This window comes from Callorhinus ursinus, unplaced genomic scaffold (assembly GCF_003265705.2).
Source record: "Callorhinus ursinus isolate GAN/ISIS: 27379988/994484 unplaced genomic scaffold, GSC_fseal_2.0 scaffold97, whole genome shotgun sequence".
NCBI classification, from domain to species: domain Eukaryota; kingdom Metazoa; phylum Chordata; class Mammalia; order Carnivora; family Otariidae; genus Callorhinus; species Callorhinus ursinus.
The window spans coordinates 1886392-1903764 of NW_027397159.1; the positions used below are offsets into that span (position 1 = coordinate 1886392).

Below are 17373 nucleotides of genomic sequence, written 5' to 3' on the forward strand. Positions count from 1 at the left end.
CATCACCCCTATCTTTACCATGTCCACCATCACCACCACCCCTACCATCCTGTTGATTGGAATATGAGACTCGGACCTGTTATTTTATCAGGATCAACTCCAAAAGCAAGCCGAGGCAGAGGCACTAAAGGTTCAGCTTGTTCCCCTTCTGCTTCATGCTCAAAATGCTTGACTAACAACCATGGCAACCACTGCCTGGGCAGCCACTTACCACATCAAAGGCTTTTGCAGAAAGAAGCAAGCAGCTACTATTCCTACCCCTAAAGTCATCTCCTGATCACACGATGTGATCACTGCTCTGTGTTTAGAGCATGCCTCCACCCAAGAACCCTCAAACCAAACAATGAATAAAAGAATGAGCAAGCCAGCCCAGATTTCTCTCCTGAACACTGGCCTTGGCCATCTGCTAATTTTCCCCTGTGTTTAGGTGTAACTCAACCTCCAAACTGAGCTTCAGTGCAAAACTGAATCTGAATCTTACCCATAAACCTGATTCTTTTCCAATCTTTCTCATCTGAGGAAATGCTGCTTCCACCTTCACTATGTTTTCTCTGCCCACGATCTGAAAGCCATGCTTGTCATCCCTTCTGACCCCTCTTCCTGTCCAGCTCATCACAACGACTGGCAGATCCTCCTGCCCCAATGCATCTAGAAGCTTTCCGGTGTCCCTCAACTCCACCGCTAACACCGTGGTCCAAGGCACTACTACCACTCATCCAGGCTCCACGGCGGCCTCCGAGCACTCCTCGCTACCATACTGCCCACATCCCCACACAGAATTTGGTGCAATCAATTTAGAAGGCAAATTTGATCATGCCACTCTCTTACCTAAAATCTGCTCTGCTCATAAGATTTAAAATTCTTATCCATAGCCTATAAGGTTGTGAAGGACCTCCTCTCCCCCATCGGCATCCAGACAACCCCTTCTCATGCATTCAGCTCTTTCTTGCCCCTGGACCTTTGCACTGCCATTCCCTCAGGACGCTGCTGTCTCCACAAGAGTACACACAGTTGTTTTATTCATCATTCAGCCCTCCCCAGCTAACTGACACATAGCTGGCAATGATAAACATGTCTTGAAGAGACCATTAAACAAAGAAGGGATGGATACAAACCCCAACTAGCACAGGGGGATAGAACCTCAGAAGGAAGAAAGGACAACTCACCACAGAGTTCTACCGCTGGGTTCCTAGTCTCAGGACACAAAGTGGGAAGTTGCTGAGTGGGTCTTCCAAAGGTTGGGTCTTATCAGATGGGTCTTCTGAACTCACAGGCTTCAGGTATGATGAGTCATTTCTAAACTGTAAAAAAAAAAAAAAGTGTATGCTCTTATATCATAAAAGAATGGCTTATAAGTTGGCTTTTCTGCCTCTTTCAGCTTCCTCTATGCCTCAGATGCAGAGAAAGTCAGGGAACATGCTATCACTTTCCAGTTCATAGCACTGAGAGACCTAAGTAAATGACAGAGCTGAAACCTAATACATGGCCTTCCCAGCCTGACACTTTTCTTTCCCTTCAACCAAATTCCTGGTGTAGAGCAAGGCAAAAACATATACACACCACAAAGCTTTCATGATGCTTTGAGTAAAATTCCAAGCTCCCGAATGTGCCAAGAGAAATTGTGTGTAAGGTTAATTATCCCTCCTTGTGTAAGTGTGACATGCCATTGCTGATGGCAACAAGGGACACAAAGGAGACCACAAATCATCCAGGCATACTCTAAACATACTCTTAATTAGATAAATATGACTGATGCTCCATGGATTACAAGAAGTGTTACCATAAGTCAAATTAATGAATAAAAAGCAAGATAAAAACTAATGAGCTGCTTGTAGCAAACTCTCAGGGAATTCCCATCTTACCACCAAATATTTAAGAACTAGAAATTTCTATATTTCAGTAGACCTTCAATTGACATAAACAATCAAAGTATCAGAAGTTCTTTTACTTCTCTCTTATTTTCTTAATAAGATGTTTGTAAACTTTGTAGAATCACAGAATAAGATAAGTTGAATTTTCTTAGGTTTTATCCAAAAATTTGCAAGTGTCCCGTGTCCAGAGTAACTACGTGGGTGGGGGAAGAACACTTTGAAGCAATTTGGGCTTCAACCTGAAATTTGGAACTGGAAAACAGTCTGTATGAGCAAAATTCAATTTATTGCAATATAGCAAGCATTTTCTGAGTACCTACCAAGTTCCTGGCAGTTGTTAGAACCAAACATAAATAAGAGTGAGTCTTTCCAGGACCCAGAGTCTGACAGGGGAAGCCAGAACATGCGAGTATAACTTTATTCAAGCTAGACTTTAATAAGATTTAGAATGATGTGCAGACAAGATACGAGGGGAGGATGTCCAGACAGGAGATTGAAGTCTTATTTCCTGAGGCAGTTAATGAGAGAGTCAGGACCCAGAGCAGCGGGTGGAGCTCAGAGCAGTGAAGCACCATAATGAGTACCTGCCTGTGTAGACCCCTCCCCAGACCACATGCATAATGTAGGTAGTTGGGCATTTCCCCCCATGACTCTCAAATGAGGCAAGAGCCTGGAAATTTCATTTTGGTAGAAAATAATAATCACAAACAAAGACATTAATATAATGACATTAGGAACTTAAACCCCAAAATGTTCAGTTCCCTGCAATTACCCTGGAGTGAACCCACCATGAACAAACTCCACTGGCATCCACCAAGCCGTCTAGACCTCCCTTCAAAACCAAATACCAACCAAAGATTACTCACTACAGGTCCAATTTTTACTAGTAAGATTTCCAGAAAGAGAAAATGTACAGAAATTGTAGGAAATATATAAGAAAAATTTCTCTATTAAAGGATTTCATGAGTGGGCTACGAAATGGATGAAAAGAAACCACACCAAAGAGCATCATGAAATTTGAGGAGATAAATGATAAAGAGACGATCTTAAACACTTCTAGTTAAAAAAAAAATGGAATTTTTAAAAGGAACAAGAGTAGGTTAGGGCATCAAATTTCTCAGCAGCAATCTTGGAAGCCAGCAGAATGCCTTTAAAAATCTGTTTGAATATTATTTCCAATTTAGGATTCTATACCCAAAAAGCAGTTGATCAAGTGGGAGGACAAAGGAGAGATATTGCCATACATGTAAAGGATCATAAAATTTGCTTCCAGTGTATTCTTTCTTAGGAAATTACTGTAGGATATGCTGCAGTAAAGTAAGTGGCGGAAACCTAAAAGAAAAGCCACAGAATCTCAGAAACAGTAGATCCTACTACACAGTGACAAAGAGAAACTCCAGGGTGACAGCTGAGCCTCAGATCTTGAGTACCAGTTTGGAGCAAGAAGACAGAGGGTTTTACAAGTAAAGTATCATGTGAAAAGAAGACTTGAGAAAAGTTTTTGATATGTCAAAGAACTGGGAAAGAATTTTCAGTATGGTGTGGATTGTAAATGGCACAATTAAAAATGAGGCAATTAATAACTCCAGGAAAAGTAAAAAGCCATGCAAGGAAAGAAATGTAATTATGGTCACTAATTAGTTCTAATTAACAATATATACATAATAACAATGCAAACACTCATTACTATCTTAACTAAAGTAGCAATTTAACTGTATGTGTTAGGTTGGGGGTGGGGTCTAAAAGAATCAAATCTTCATCTACCACAGGACTTCTGAACCTCAGCCTATAGATATTTGGGGCTAGATATTTCTTTTTTTTTAATTTAAAGATTTTATTTATTTTTTGACAGAGAGAGGAGACAGTGAGAGAGGGAACACAGGAGGGGGAGTGGGAGAGGGAGAAGCAGGCTTCCCACTGAGCAGGGAGCCCGATGCGGCGCTCGATCCCAGGACCCTGGGATCATGACCTGAGCCGAAGGCAGATGCTTAATGACTGAGCCACACAGGCGCCCCAGGGCTAGATAATTCTTTAGTGTGGGAGCTGTCTTATGCATTATAGGTTGTTTAGCAGCATCCCTGATAGTAGCACCCAAAAGCCAGTAGCATAAACCCCATCCCCAAGTTCTGACAAATCAAAATATCTCAGACATGACCACTGGGAGCAAAATTACCCCTGCTTGAGAACCACTTATCTACCATAAGAGAAAGTTCTATTTCTGACTTACAAAAATTGACAAGTCAAAAACAACAGTGTAGGCATATTATTTAGGATTGTTGAGGTAATTTAAAGAAGAAATTAATAGAAGTATTAAAAGTAGAGTGAAGGAACTGGGCAGTGAAAAGTTGACAAGGTAGGAAATGGCTGGTGTTATATACCTGTAGCCATTATTAACTTTTTAAATTGCGTGCATACACTTTAAATTTTAACATGCAGTTGGAGCTCAAAAAAAAAAAAAAAAGACATACTCACGTCTACTCTGGGAACTCACTCAAGTCTTCATGTATGAATCTTGTTTCAAAGGAAATCTTACACTATTATATTAACTCACTTGATATGCTTATGTCTTTTCTCAAAGTTACATGAAACAAGTAGTTATTGAGTAACGTCTTTTTATAAAATATCTATATGCTTCCCAAAATCATCTGGTGCAACATTTTTGGTCCACCTACTACATTGTGGGAATGACTGCAATAAGCGATGGGAGGCATGGGGAGGTCTTGCCGTACAATCAAGTGGGCCAAATGGAAAGTGAGTCCAAGTACAGAGCTGCCCAGTGAGAGCCCTGCCCAGCAGAAGAACTACCTCCTTTTGATACAAATCACCAGAGGCCTTACAGTCACCAACCTACACCCTGTTTTGTCCCTCTAAGGAATTGTGTTCTCTCAGAGAAATAGTCGAGGATGACATAAAAAATAATAATAATAAGGATATGGAACAGTGTGATAACTTGTGAGTTATGAAAATATTTCCTAATTCTATTAAAAAAGAAAAAAAATTTCAGGTAGGACAATAATCCCTAGCCTCTCTGCATTTAGTAAATTTTGGTTCTCTCAGAAGGGAATAAATAAATGCACCTCTTTTTCTCCGTTTGTGTTCCTGGGCTCTGGGACCCCACTTCTTCAACCACGCTCCACCCTTTGCTCTCTGGCCCTTCTCCTGCCCCCTCCTCAAAGGGACTAAGTGGTCCCACTGTGTCTCCATCTCAGCTGACTGGAGAATGTGTTCCTGGTTATACAGCATGAAGAACTGCCCTATCTGGTTACATGTGAAGTATGATTATTATTAATTCAAAAGTGGTCCAGCAAGATAATGCCTTTGAGGGATTGCGTATAACCAACTGTAACAACTCTGAAGTGAAATGGAATGAGGAGCTCGACTATCACTTCATACAAAGTTTTAATTAAGGGCGCTGTTTGGGCGGATAGAGACAGAAAAGTAAGGATTTATGGATGCACAGTTTACTGCTGGCTCCTCAAATGCCAAACAACATAAAACACTGCCCACCAGCCTCTACCCAAGGAGCATGTTCATCATGGATCCAGAATAAATCCTTCCACCACGAGGGAAGACCCAGTTCTTGCTATTTAATGTTAGGAATAAACTCAGTTCACTTCAACCAACTCTTCACTACAAGGCTCTCCCTACATAGAAAAGATGAAAAGAAATCCACTGGTCTTACAACCAGCGTGAGCTTGTGACATTTTCACATTTATTATTTCAACGAATATTTGACGTCTATAGACTGAAAATGCCACAATTATGTTTATTATCTAATTACATTCATTATCTAAAGGCTTCACAATGCTAAACCTGGTCTCATTAGCCGGGCTGAGGGAACTGGAAAATGCTTCCCAAAAACCAAATACAAATCAAGAGTGAAAATTTCCACTGGAGACATCATAACTTTGAAAATGTACTGTTTTTGATGTGAGTTATGGGATGGCTAAGCAAGCGGAAGCAGACTCAGGTTCAAGGGGAACAGATTTCCCACGGGAGTGAGGTTGCGTGGACACGCCGTGAGACGCCCAGCCCCGCAGCGGGTGAGACTCCTCTGCCTTCCGTGCTGAGAGGCATCGTGTTGGGAGCATCCTACTAGTTCACCCAGTGAACTGACCCCTGGGCCAGAGGATCCTTCCTAACCTGAAACTGGCCCGGGGACAGGTTCCGAATGAAATGCCACAGTCATCTAAGTCACAGTTAAGACCCAGCAGCTTTAGGATCAGGACTTCCGGCCAACTTCGAGGTTGCCAAATACCCTGCCCCCCTCCATCTCTCAATCCATGAGGGCACTTCGTCTCCAGCCCGGTGCCTCCAGGAGGCTGGCTTTCTGCTTCAGGGTCTAAGCCGTACCTCGTGAACCCATGAGACTCTTCCTCACACCCAGCGGTGGTACTTACACGATGCCGGGGGTCGACGCTCTAGCGGGGCAGATGCAGGAGCTGGGGCCCCCTGGACGGCACCAGCTTCCTCTCCCCTGCATGCCAGGCTCTCTGCCGCCTCCCAGCCTTGCGCTCGGCATCAAGCTGGAAGACTATTTACTTATTCATGGGCTGCCCGAGCCGGCCAGGAACTGCTTTGTGTCAGCTGAATAGGATGGCAATTCAATCTCCAAATGGGAACTGTTCGGCACAGGGCATATCTGTCATAATGAGTCACGCAGATGAAAAGAATACGGCTTTCAGAGCCACTGGTAAAAGTTGTGTTTTGACAATGGGTAGTGTTATAGGACACAGCCTTCTTTGCCTCGATGTCTGAGTCCCCCCCCACCAAACAGTCCCCGTGAGATGCATGACAGAGAGGGAGTTACCAGTGGGGTCGTATGCTTGGGAGAAAAAGCGGAGACTGCAGAATAGGCTCCCCACTCCCTTGACAGAAGTATGTACATTTGGAGAGACAGAAGGTAGAAACGCTCGGGAATCAGCAAGAAAAATGAAGGGACAGTGAAGGCAGAGGAAAGCGTCCAGCTGTCCCCAGGGTTGACTGTGGTTTGGGGCTTTCTATGCATGATCACAATAACAGCGAGGTCTCTAGAAACCCTGGCATTAAGAACTCAGGGAGTCCAAAGAACAGCCCCACACGCACAGCTAAGAAGAGCCAAGTCGGGAGGGGGCCCAGCCGCCCAGGCTCCCAGAGCGCCGCCCCCAGTTCTCCTTGCTGCGCGAGCTCCTGCCTCCTGCAACAGTTTCTCAAGATTGTAAGAACTGCGTTTCATCTGCCGTCCTTGTTTCGGCCCCAGGAAGTCTCTCTACTAAGCATCCACACCTTCTCCTCCCCATCCCCAGGCCCCTGCGACAAGCCCCTTCCTCTCTCCACTCCCTCACCCACACGGCTTGGACTCCGTCCTTATTCTCAGGCCTTAGCAGCCCAGAGAAACCGCACCCCTCAGTTGGCCAACAGTCCACTTTCCCTCCACCCCCCGCACGGCTGCTCCGGAACCACAGTTCAGGCAGGCCAGTGCCTCGACTTACCACGGTCCCCCCCAGCAGACCGCCAGCTCTGAGAGGGCAGGGACCACGCCCCTTACATTCTGGGTTGCGTTCTAAGCCCCCTGCATGGTGTCAAACCAAAGCAGCTACTCAGACGTTTGCAGAAATACAAATGAATGAAGCCTTTGCTGCCAATGGGCTTTGGAATATGCACCAGTCAGGATGGGCGAGGCTACTCTGTAGTAACAAACAACCCTCAAATACCCACAGCCTGAAATGATGGAGGTTTATTTCCCACACATACTCGGTGTCCGTGGGGCACCAGCTGGTGCTCTGATCACACTGTCCTCCCTCTGGGACCCAGACTGGTGGAGCCAGAAATAGAAAATAGGACAATGTTTGTAGTGGTGAAATAAGACATCCACACTACACGGCCCCTGGAGTTCTGCACGGACACGTTCTGCTGAATGAATCTTTGCATTTTGCCCACACTGCTCCCCCTTCCTGTCATCAGGTCTGACACAGACACCACCCCAAGGAGGAGGCTGTGCCCAACCGTCCAGGTGATGCACACGGCGTCCGCCCCCACCCTCCCCACTTTGCAGTGTTTACCGTCAGTGCCCCATTAGAAAGCGAGTTCTCTGAGAGCAGGGCTCCCACGATCTCATTTTGCGGCCCAGCACACCCCCAGACACAGAGTAAAATGCTCCATAAACATTTGTTGAATCAAAGAATGAATGGATAAAATAGCATATTACGCTGGAGAAACCACAATATTTTGGTGTGATTAATTGTAAAATTAGTGAATTCAAGAAGCAGTCCCACTAAAGTGAAGGTAGTGTAATATAAACCCGACTCTGGGATCATGTAATACGAGTAACATAACAACAGAAGTTTCAGGGCACATATATGGAATCCTGAAATTAATGAAGGTGGAAGATTCGTCAAAGTATTCTTGGCACTATTTGCTGGGAGAAATTATTTCTAACACTTGATCAGAACCATTCCTAAGAAATAACAGAATGAGCTGGGGCTTTGGCAGCTTGGAGTAAATCTTCTGCAGTGATCTGTGTCTGTTCTCCTAGTCACTGTTTATCCAGCAAACTCCTCACTTCTAGACGAGGGTCTGTCCACACACAGTTCATGAGAATGGGGAGAAAGAAAGTTACCAGTGCCCTGTATCACATGAGCTCTTCTGACTTTGCCCATTCATATTTTCTTAAGGTGTTTTGATTATTTGGTGAACTTGGTGAATGTGCTAGCACTGGATAGATGGGTTGAGGAAGTCGGGTTTTGCAGTAAAAGCAAAATGACCACAGATTACAACGACCCCTGGAATTTACCCTCCCCCCCCGCTTTCCTTAGTATAATGACATAACCAGCATCTATTCACTACAAGATGGCATTTGGTGAATAACTTGGAATAACTTGTGAGCTATTCACTTCATGTCCAAAAGCACAGACATATCAATGTCTCACCCTCCTGATTTCTCCAGGGTCTCCCTGGATCAATACATGTTAAAGCTGCCCATTTTGGAATATCCCACCGGTTGGGAATCTCCTGGAAAGAATCTTCACAAGCAACCAAGGTGTCTTCCAGCAGGTGGACAGATGAACAACCTGCGGTCTGGCAGACAGTGGAATGTTACTCAGCACCAAGGTGAGAGGACCCGTCGAGCCCTGAAACCCTAAATACACGTCACTAAGTGAAAGAAGCCAATCTGAAGAGGCTAAATACTAAATATGATTCCAACTCTAGGACGTTCTGGAAAAGGCACAACTATGGACAGAGTAAAGACAGTGAAGGATAATTATTTGCTGGGGGGAGAGGAGCGAGGGTTGAACACCAAGGATTTGGGGGCAGCGAAGCTACGTTGTTGATCCTATAATGGAGGATCTGTGTCATCATACATTTGTCTGAACCTGCAGAATGGACAACGTGGAGTGAGCCCTAAGGTAAACCATGGCCTCTGGTTAGTAACAATGTATCAATATTGGCTCATCAATTGTAGCAAATGCACCCCACCCACACCCGCTGTGAGCCATGGGAAGATTCTGGGCTGGAGGGTCGGGGGTCCACGGGGACCTCACTTTCTGATCAACCTTTCCATAAACTGAAAACTCATCTTTTTGAAAACATTTATTAATTTTTTTTCAAAACTGACCCAAAAAGCACCCCACCGCCTTAACTGCTGTTCTTGTGTAGACAACAAGCGTCTACACCAGCCAGGGTCCGTGGATTTCTTCCTCTTTACCGCGTTGGGCTCATCCGGACATGCCGAGTGGGACGCCTGCTGTCTGGGGGCAACAGTTTGGGACGGCTGTGCCCACCGCTACACCTGTGGCCCTTGGAGTGGCGCCTGGCTCTCAGACAGGGCTTCGTAACTAGTGGTGCAATAAAAGATTTCATTTTCTTGTGTTTCCGCTTGGCCCTGAATGACAGTCAGAACATTATCAAGTGAAAATTGAAAGCCTAGATAAAAATCTCCCCCAGGAAAAGTAGTCAGGCTGCTACATTCTCCAGAGACGCAAGTCAATAAAATAATTGTAGAGAGCCAAAGACACTTGGATGGCTCCATAAATCAGCCGGGTACAAGGGGGCCTCCGCGTCCGGCGTCTCCGCCCAGGGTGTGCGTGCCCCCCTGCTATGGCCTCTGTCCTTGTTGGTCTGAATGATGAACCTTGAGCCGCGTGCCATTTGTCCGGATGGCATGAGGCGCCCGCGGGCTGTCCACAGTCCTGCGGGTTTTCTCCTGGTTTCTCACTGATCCTAATCAACTCGGCCACGTGGGATGAGGGGGAAGGAACCAGCTGTTGGGAAAACCTCACCGTCACCCAGAGGAAAAGATGCTGAGAGCAAGAGGGCAGGGCCACCCCCAGGGACACTGTGTACCTGTGCTCGGGGCCCAGGAGCAACGCCTTGCATTTAATTAAACACGTTTACTGCTCACAAGCAATTTCATCGGCATAATCATCTCCCATGAAAATTGATTTTGCTCTCACTGGAGGCCCTTGGACAGCCACATGTGGAAGCCTCCATCACGATGAAGCCTTCCCTCAGCCTAATGTCGTCTTCATTTCCAAACTCAAGTTAAAGTACGGTGTTACTTTCTAAAATAAAATAATTTCAGGAAATCGATTTTCTCTCTTAATGTTAGCTGTTCATTATTAGTGTTAAAACCAGCAGCTCACATTTGGGCACCCGTTTTGGACCAAGACCTGTTCCCAGCATGTTACATAGAGCGTCTGCTTGATTCCGCAGGAACTCGTGCAGCAGGTGCCTGCGCACAGGGCACAGGAGGACACGGAGCGTGGAGGAGTCATTCACCTGGGAGGCGAGGGGTCTGGGCTCGGGCCTCACCACCACCCAGTAATGAGCGGCCCCAGACGCCGGCGGGTCAGCAGAGACCGAGGAAAAGGGTATTACTCCCCACTGCCAGTGTTTCCAAAGGAAAAAAAAATTTTCTTTTCTGATATTCAAGAAATATCTAACATGGGCCTTTGGAAACATTACCTTGAAAACTTCAATACTAGCCAACGACCAGGAATGACATGAAGCAGAGATGGGGAGACGCCTACGTGAGGCCAAATAAAGTCACCATGGCAGCCTTCCCCGGGTCTCAGACCCATTTCTGCGAACGGGGAAAGACCCACTGTTTTATCCAACTACAGCGTTTCCCTAATGGTTTGTTCCGAGCCACTTAAAGATGCCACATCATCATTACAAGATCACGGGAGCGTCCAACAGTCCTCATTCCCATTCTGTTGTTTGCCGTCTCCAAGAGAGAAAGCTAAATAATTAGCCAGATCACGCCACCCGACCAGCGCCTTGGAGACAGGCCTCCCAGTGCTGGAGAAGGCTCCCTCCTGACGGATGACTTGCTCGACGTGAAGCCTGACCTCCCGCCACCTTGTGTTTGGACTCCGGCTCCAGCTGCGCCCCTTCCTCCCGCATCATAATTGTCGCAGCCAGCCCTTTCCCTTAATCAGCTTCGTGGGCTGGGAGGGGCTCATTAGGGCCTGGGAATTAACTGGAGCAGAAAGCAGAAAAGCACACTGGGGCTCTGTTGGTCCTGGAGTCATGGGGAACAAAGCGGGTGACCTCACTGGGGGAGCACTGGAAGACGAGTCACGCGTGAGAACACGCACTCCCCGTGATGGCTCCAGGGTCCACACGGCGAAGGTTGCTCAGTGGGGCTGCCCCTGCCTCGGGGCCCTCCAGCCGCGGCCGACCATGTGCCGGCAGCCAGCATTACGTGGGGACACTGCCCTCAGGCCATGCCTTGGCCGGCCCCCACTCCCTCCTTTGTTCCTGCCCTCACAACAAGGCTCTTGAACAGAGCAGAGCCCACAGTCAATGCCATGTCTAACCACCCCACTCCACAGCCCCGGCCTCGGGGCCCAGACCATCGTGGCTTTGGTACAAGGGCTTGGGGCACCGAGACAGGGCAGTAGAGGCTGATGGCCATCACTGTCCCTGTCTTCTCCAGCTCACGGCCTTACATTGAAGTCTTCCATCCATTGTAAGTTGGTCTTGGTGCCTGCTGTAAGTTTAGGATCCAGCTGCATTCTTGTGCATGTGGGATGCGGTTTTCCCCACATCTGTGGCAGGGCTGCCCTTCCCCCGTCGCGTGGCCCTGGCCTTCTGGTCGAAGACCAGCCGGCCGTATGTGCGTGGCTTTATTCTGGACTCTATTCCATGTCAGCCGTGCAGGATGATTGAGTCAGGGGTCTGCTGTACCACACCGTGCCCCTGGTGAGCAAGCCTGTACCGTGAGCTTGAAATTTTCTTAAGACAGTAGAGCCCATGTTCAGTGTTCTTTTGTTTGTTTCTTTGTTTTAAATATTTCATTTATTTATTTGACAGAGAGAGAAAACACACAAACAGGGGGAACGGTTGGCGTGCTGAGACAGGGAGAAAGAGAGAGCAACAGAGCAACAGAGAGTCTCAGCAGAGGGCACAGCACATGCAAAGGTCCTGAGGCAGGATCTCTCACTAAAAGAGTCTGCCTCTCACTGCCAGAGAAGCTAGACTGCTGCCTCCTCCTTTGAGACAAAGGGAAGGAAGTAGAGAGGTAGAGAGGTCTCTGATTTGCTCAAGCAAATCCTTGGAGAGCCCAAGGAAGTGGTAAGAAGATGCCCTGTCCCCCCAGTGCAGCAGAGATAAATCAGCTTTCCCAGTTGTCAGCCTTTAATCCATCTGGGCAGACGTGAAAGCTTGACTAAGAGAGCAGCAAAACCCAGCCCTGAGACGCAGGCTGCATTTAAAACACAACGGCATGGAGACCCAGACTCCACCAGGGCCTTATTCATTAACCCGTCCAGGAAGATGAGCCCGTAAAAAGAATCTTAGGTACCTGGGGTGTGGGAAGACGAAGAGTATCGTTGTTCCCAGGAGCCCGAACACCAAGCACAGGTCAATCTGTGCAAGGCACCACACCCTCATCCACACGCAGCCACGGCATGTGGTGCACAGGACTCACGGAAGGGACTCCAGGGCCCGCGTGGCCGGCACATGGACAGCCCCGGACAGTGAAGTGTGTGCGACCTCGATCCCTGCCCTGCTTCCGCTCATCCTGGAATAACCCTCTCGCAAGGAAAGCTCCCACCGCAGCTGGGGGACGCTCCCTTCACATCTGGACTGACGGCTGGGAGCTGGAGCTCAGTGGGATTGCAGGTTAGTGAGCTACCACCAGTCCGTGCCACGAAGATGCTCCTCGGAGTGTGCTGGAGCCAGCCTGCACAACCTCGGTTGTGAAACACGCAGGAATGCGGAGAGCCCGTCGCTGGACCCAAGGGGGCCTGAAATCTGCCCTGATGGGAGTATTTACCCCATGGAATTAGGCAAAGACTGCATGCTAGCTAGTTCACCAGCAAGCACAGCACCCTCGCAAACCCACTTCTGTTACGTGGACAAGAAAATACGCAAGCATTAGAGATCCTACAGCACGCACATCCCAGTCACTGGCTCCATGCCGCCGAGCTCACTGTTCCCTCCCCTCCAGCACCGCTTGGTGAGGTGTTGTGGATCCAATGTCGCATCCCTCCAAAATCCATGTGTTGAAGTCCTAACCCCCAACGTGGTGGTGTCAGGAGCCGAGGCCTTTGGGAGGTGACGGACATGAGGGTGGGGCCTCCATGAATGGGATTGTGCTTTTATAAAAGACGCCCCCCCAAAAAAAGATGTCCCAGACAGCTCCCTGGTCCTCCCACCACGTGAAGACCCAGAGGGAGATCAGCCGGCTGCAACACAGGAAAGGGTCTCAGCAGAACCTGCCCATACCCGCAACCCCCCTTGGCTTCCAGACCCCGGCCCGCGCTACACGAATGTCTGTTGTCCCGTAAGTCTCGGTCCGTGCGATTCCATTACAACAGTCTGGATGGGCTTAGAAACCAGTCAACACACTCCATCCCCTGGACCAGAGCAACGACAGGGGTGAGCCTGAAACCTACACTAGTCCAGAGCGGTCTGTAAGACTGCAGAAAGTCACGGTCTTTCCGACAGGAATGAAGGGAGCAGGCGCATGGCCTGGTGCTGTCAGAAGCCACTTGATCACGACAAGGGAAGCCAGCTTCAACTCCAAAGCAGCACAGGTGAGGCTGAAAAGAAACCAAGTCCTGGTTCGTGACATTGAGTCTCTGGGTCAAACCATGCCTGACGCTTTCCTGAGCTGGGCCAGCAAGTTATCTGAGCCCATCCACTCCCTCTTAATGTTTAACCCACGTTGCAATGCATTTTTCTCTTAAAGGAAAGATTCCCAACCAACAGAAATCTAAAACCAAGCTTTTCCATTTTGGTCCTCCCTCGCCTAACTGAACGGATTCATTAAAGCCCTTTCTAATGACTCAATCACTTAAGAGCTTTGCTTGTTCTCCCAAGCTTTTAAAGAAAAACAAACCCCCAGTGAACGACGCTTCGTGCTCCTTCCAGGCATCGGGATCTGTGAACGCCGAAGCCCGTCCACATGGCAGAGGCGATTAATTTGTATTCGGGCTGCTCTTAATGACTTTGTTCCCACCCCGTCCTTGAGGCTCCTTCCGGCGTGAGTCAGAGCTCACAGACACACTTCGTGCCCTGTACTCTGGACAGAAGGGCACACCCACGTCCCAACACGGGTGATCACGGGGTGCACACAACACTGGTTAGTGTCTCCTTAATCCCAACGCATCTTCCTCTGCTGACTTTTTTATAATAAATAAAAAACGAAACAAGCGTCCTCGGGGCTCTTGAGAGAAGGAAGAAAGCACCTTCTTGGACCACTTCTATGCCCTCTGCTAACGGGAGAGAGAATGGTGTGGCTCTGTGCGGGGCGACCTGGCCCCATTTGTCACCAGCGCCTCAACAATGATGTTCGACGCAGAAATCCACTTCTAGAAGTCGATCCTGAAGGATAATAAGGGATACGATGGCATCGGCATTATCTTTTAGAATGGCAAAATAACAGACAGTCATCGTTTACAAGAAAACAGACGCGCCATGGTATCCCTTCAAAACACACTTGACCTTCAGATGGTATTTCCCAAATATCTTAGCAAAATCACATTCAAGCTGTAAACATCGAATGGTACCCGCCATGATTTCGGTGGGATGTCTCTACAGGTGATTCAAATTTCTTCTGAATTATTTTCTACAATTTGAAGAAAATTTCTACAATGAATATATGTTACTCTACTAATCAAGTAAAAACAACCTGAAATTACTGTAATTATAAAAAGACACAGAACATGCAGGTAATTTTTGCTGCAAAAACCGTGGAATGGCAAGGACCCTACGCACCAGCTTTAATGCTGATGCACAGCCGTGTGGGTCCCGTGGCTCTCAATGCACGTGCGCTTGGAGGCCCCACTCCCGGGCCTCCTGGTTTCCCGCCTACACAACAGCGGTAAGGTGGAGGAGTTGGGGGGTGGGAGCGGATGGACAAGGAAGTCCAAGAAGACAGAATAGTGCTAAGTGTGTTAGTCAGCAACCCACCCGCTTCTGTGTCATGTCAGGCACTGAATGTGGGGTTTGATACAATGTACGTTCATTTCTTACAAAATCCATGGATGCAGGTGGTCCCCGTTGGTGGCCGATTCCCCCCAACCCAGACGCCCAGGCCCCTGCCGTCTGCGGCTCCCCATCCCCCAGGACCCCACAGGCCCCAGCATCCCCATCTCCTGGGCACCGAGGTGCACCCATCCCCTCCCTCCTCCTGCAGCCAGCCCGGATCTGGGCTGCCGGGAAATGTGCTCCTAGCTCAGAAGCAGCTTCCCACTGTACTTCATGCTGCCAGAGAAAACACCTCGGGTGAACAGCGGGCTCTTCCATCCCCAGGGAGATAGTGTGGGTGCCAAGGGGGCCCCCAGTCGTGGACACCCTCCTGCCTTGTCCTGGGCTCGCCCAGTTTAGCGCAGGGAGTCCCTCCCATCCGGGGACCCTCAGGAGAGTGGATGGTCCTCCCGTCCGGAGCCGCATGACCAAGACAACCACCTTGACAGGGAGGGTCTGAGGCCCAGCTGCCTCCCCAGAAGGGGAACAGGGTCGTGGGAGCAGGTGCACAAGCCCACCACCCACTGCTTCTGCCCACGGGCTCGGGAAAACCCACAGTCGAGTGAGACATTCCAAAGCTGTGTGGGGAGATGGGCTGCACAGAGTGTGGAATCATAGCTGAAGAAACGTGAAGACACGCCGGCACATGTGGGCAAACCCTAGATGGTGTGATCGCGGCTTGGGGAGACCCGCTGGGGGCCGGCGGGGGGGGGGGCAGGGGAGGCAGAAAACTGCGTCTGCTCCTTCGGCACCAAAGCGAGGGGCATTTCCTGGCAAGCTGTCCTGGGGCGTGCTCGGCGGGCACTGTGCTCTGGGGGCTGTCTGGCACCCGCTGCCCCGACAGGTGCGATTCCCTTCTTAGTCACCCCCCGCCCCCAGCCCCGGGGAACACGGGAGCCTCCTGCAGCAGTGTGCAACCCAGAGCTGCCTGGAACGCCGCGTCTGGGCCTCGCCTCCCGGACGCAGGCTTCCAATAAGTGTGAGCATCCGAGCGCCTCATCTCCTTTATCTGTGGGCTCGCCTCCCACAGAGACCCACCCGGGCGGGGGCCTCGAACCTGCACACACAGGCCCGTGTGCCCACAGCCTGCCCCCCAGGCCTGGCGTGTGACGTGTGAAGTCCAAAGGGGAGCATCACTCTCTCAAACACAAGTGCTGGTGGCCACCTTTGCCCAGGAGAGCACAGAGTTCACCCCATTGCGTGAGGACCCCTTTTCTCCAGCCCAGGGGCTGAGGAGGCAATGGCCCTCCTAACCTATCATGGCTTTCTGGGGGCAGAGGGGTGGCAAGGAGAGTCCCCTCCCAAAGAAACAACTCCTCCTGTAATTTATCATTTAGGCCTGTGCCCTGAAAGGAAAATGCCATGAATCAATGAGCCTCCTGACCTTGTGGGAAAATATCAAAGGGATTGCAAGCAGTGTTTTCTTGAACAAAAATTTATACAGTCTTGTTTGAAAAACAAAACAAAACAAAAAAAAAAAACGAAACCACCCGCTTCGTAAATGTCACAGGAAGGATGCTAAGCTCAGGTCGGGAAGGCTCAGGGGGACCCGGGCTGTGTCTGAGAGCAGAGACGAGCCTCCCCCCAGGCCGGGCCTGCGGCTCCAGCTCCGGGTTTCCCCAAGAGGGTCTTGGCCTCCGGAGGGAGGTGGTTCAGTGGGCTTTTTGGAGGGGATCATTGTGCGTCCACAAAGATGGGTGCCTTTCCATGTCACTCTGCGTGGGTGGGGAGGGGTGCGCCAGGCCGGCGGCCCGAGGGTATCCCGGGCGCTCAGAAAGGCAGGACTAAATGAAGGCATTGCTCGAGCAAAGCACAGGACAGGCCACCGGTGTGATGGTGGCCACAGGGCGCGGGCCACACGGCCGTCCTCTGGGAATGGCCCTGAGCTGAGTCTCTCCCTATTAAAGACCATCTGGGGCCGGGGTGTGTGACAAGCCCTGCAGGCACCCCACCCAAACCAGGCCCCAGGCCTCAGAAAAATCCCCCACATCGACCTGTGACCACTCCCAGGGACAGAGAAGAAGGAGCCCACAGGAGAGGGCAT

At 49.4% G+C, this 17373-nt stretch overlaps 1 protein-coding gene across 2 annotated transcripts in view; it reads right to left on the minus strand.

Annotated features, from left to right (window-relative positions):
* STX2 (syntaxin 2) overlaps nucleotides 1-17373 on the minus strand; it is a 204110-nt gene that overhangs the window by 81182 nt on the left and 105555 nt on the right. The window contains exon 10 of one of the 2 annotated variants that reach the window (XR_012376980.1): nucleotides 1167-1301. The gene's annotated coding sequence lies outside the window, so the exon portion shown is untranslated. Of the gene's footprint in view, nucleotides 1-1166; nucleotides 1302-17373 lie in introns of those variants that run through there. The other variant, XR_012376982.1, reaches the window with a different exon arrangement.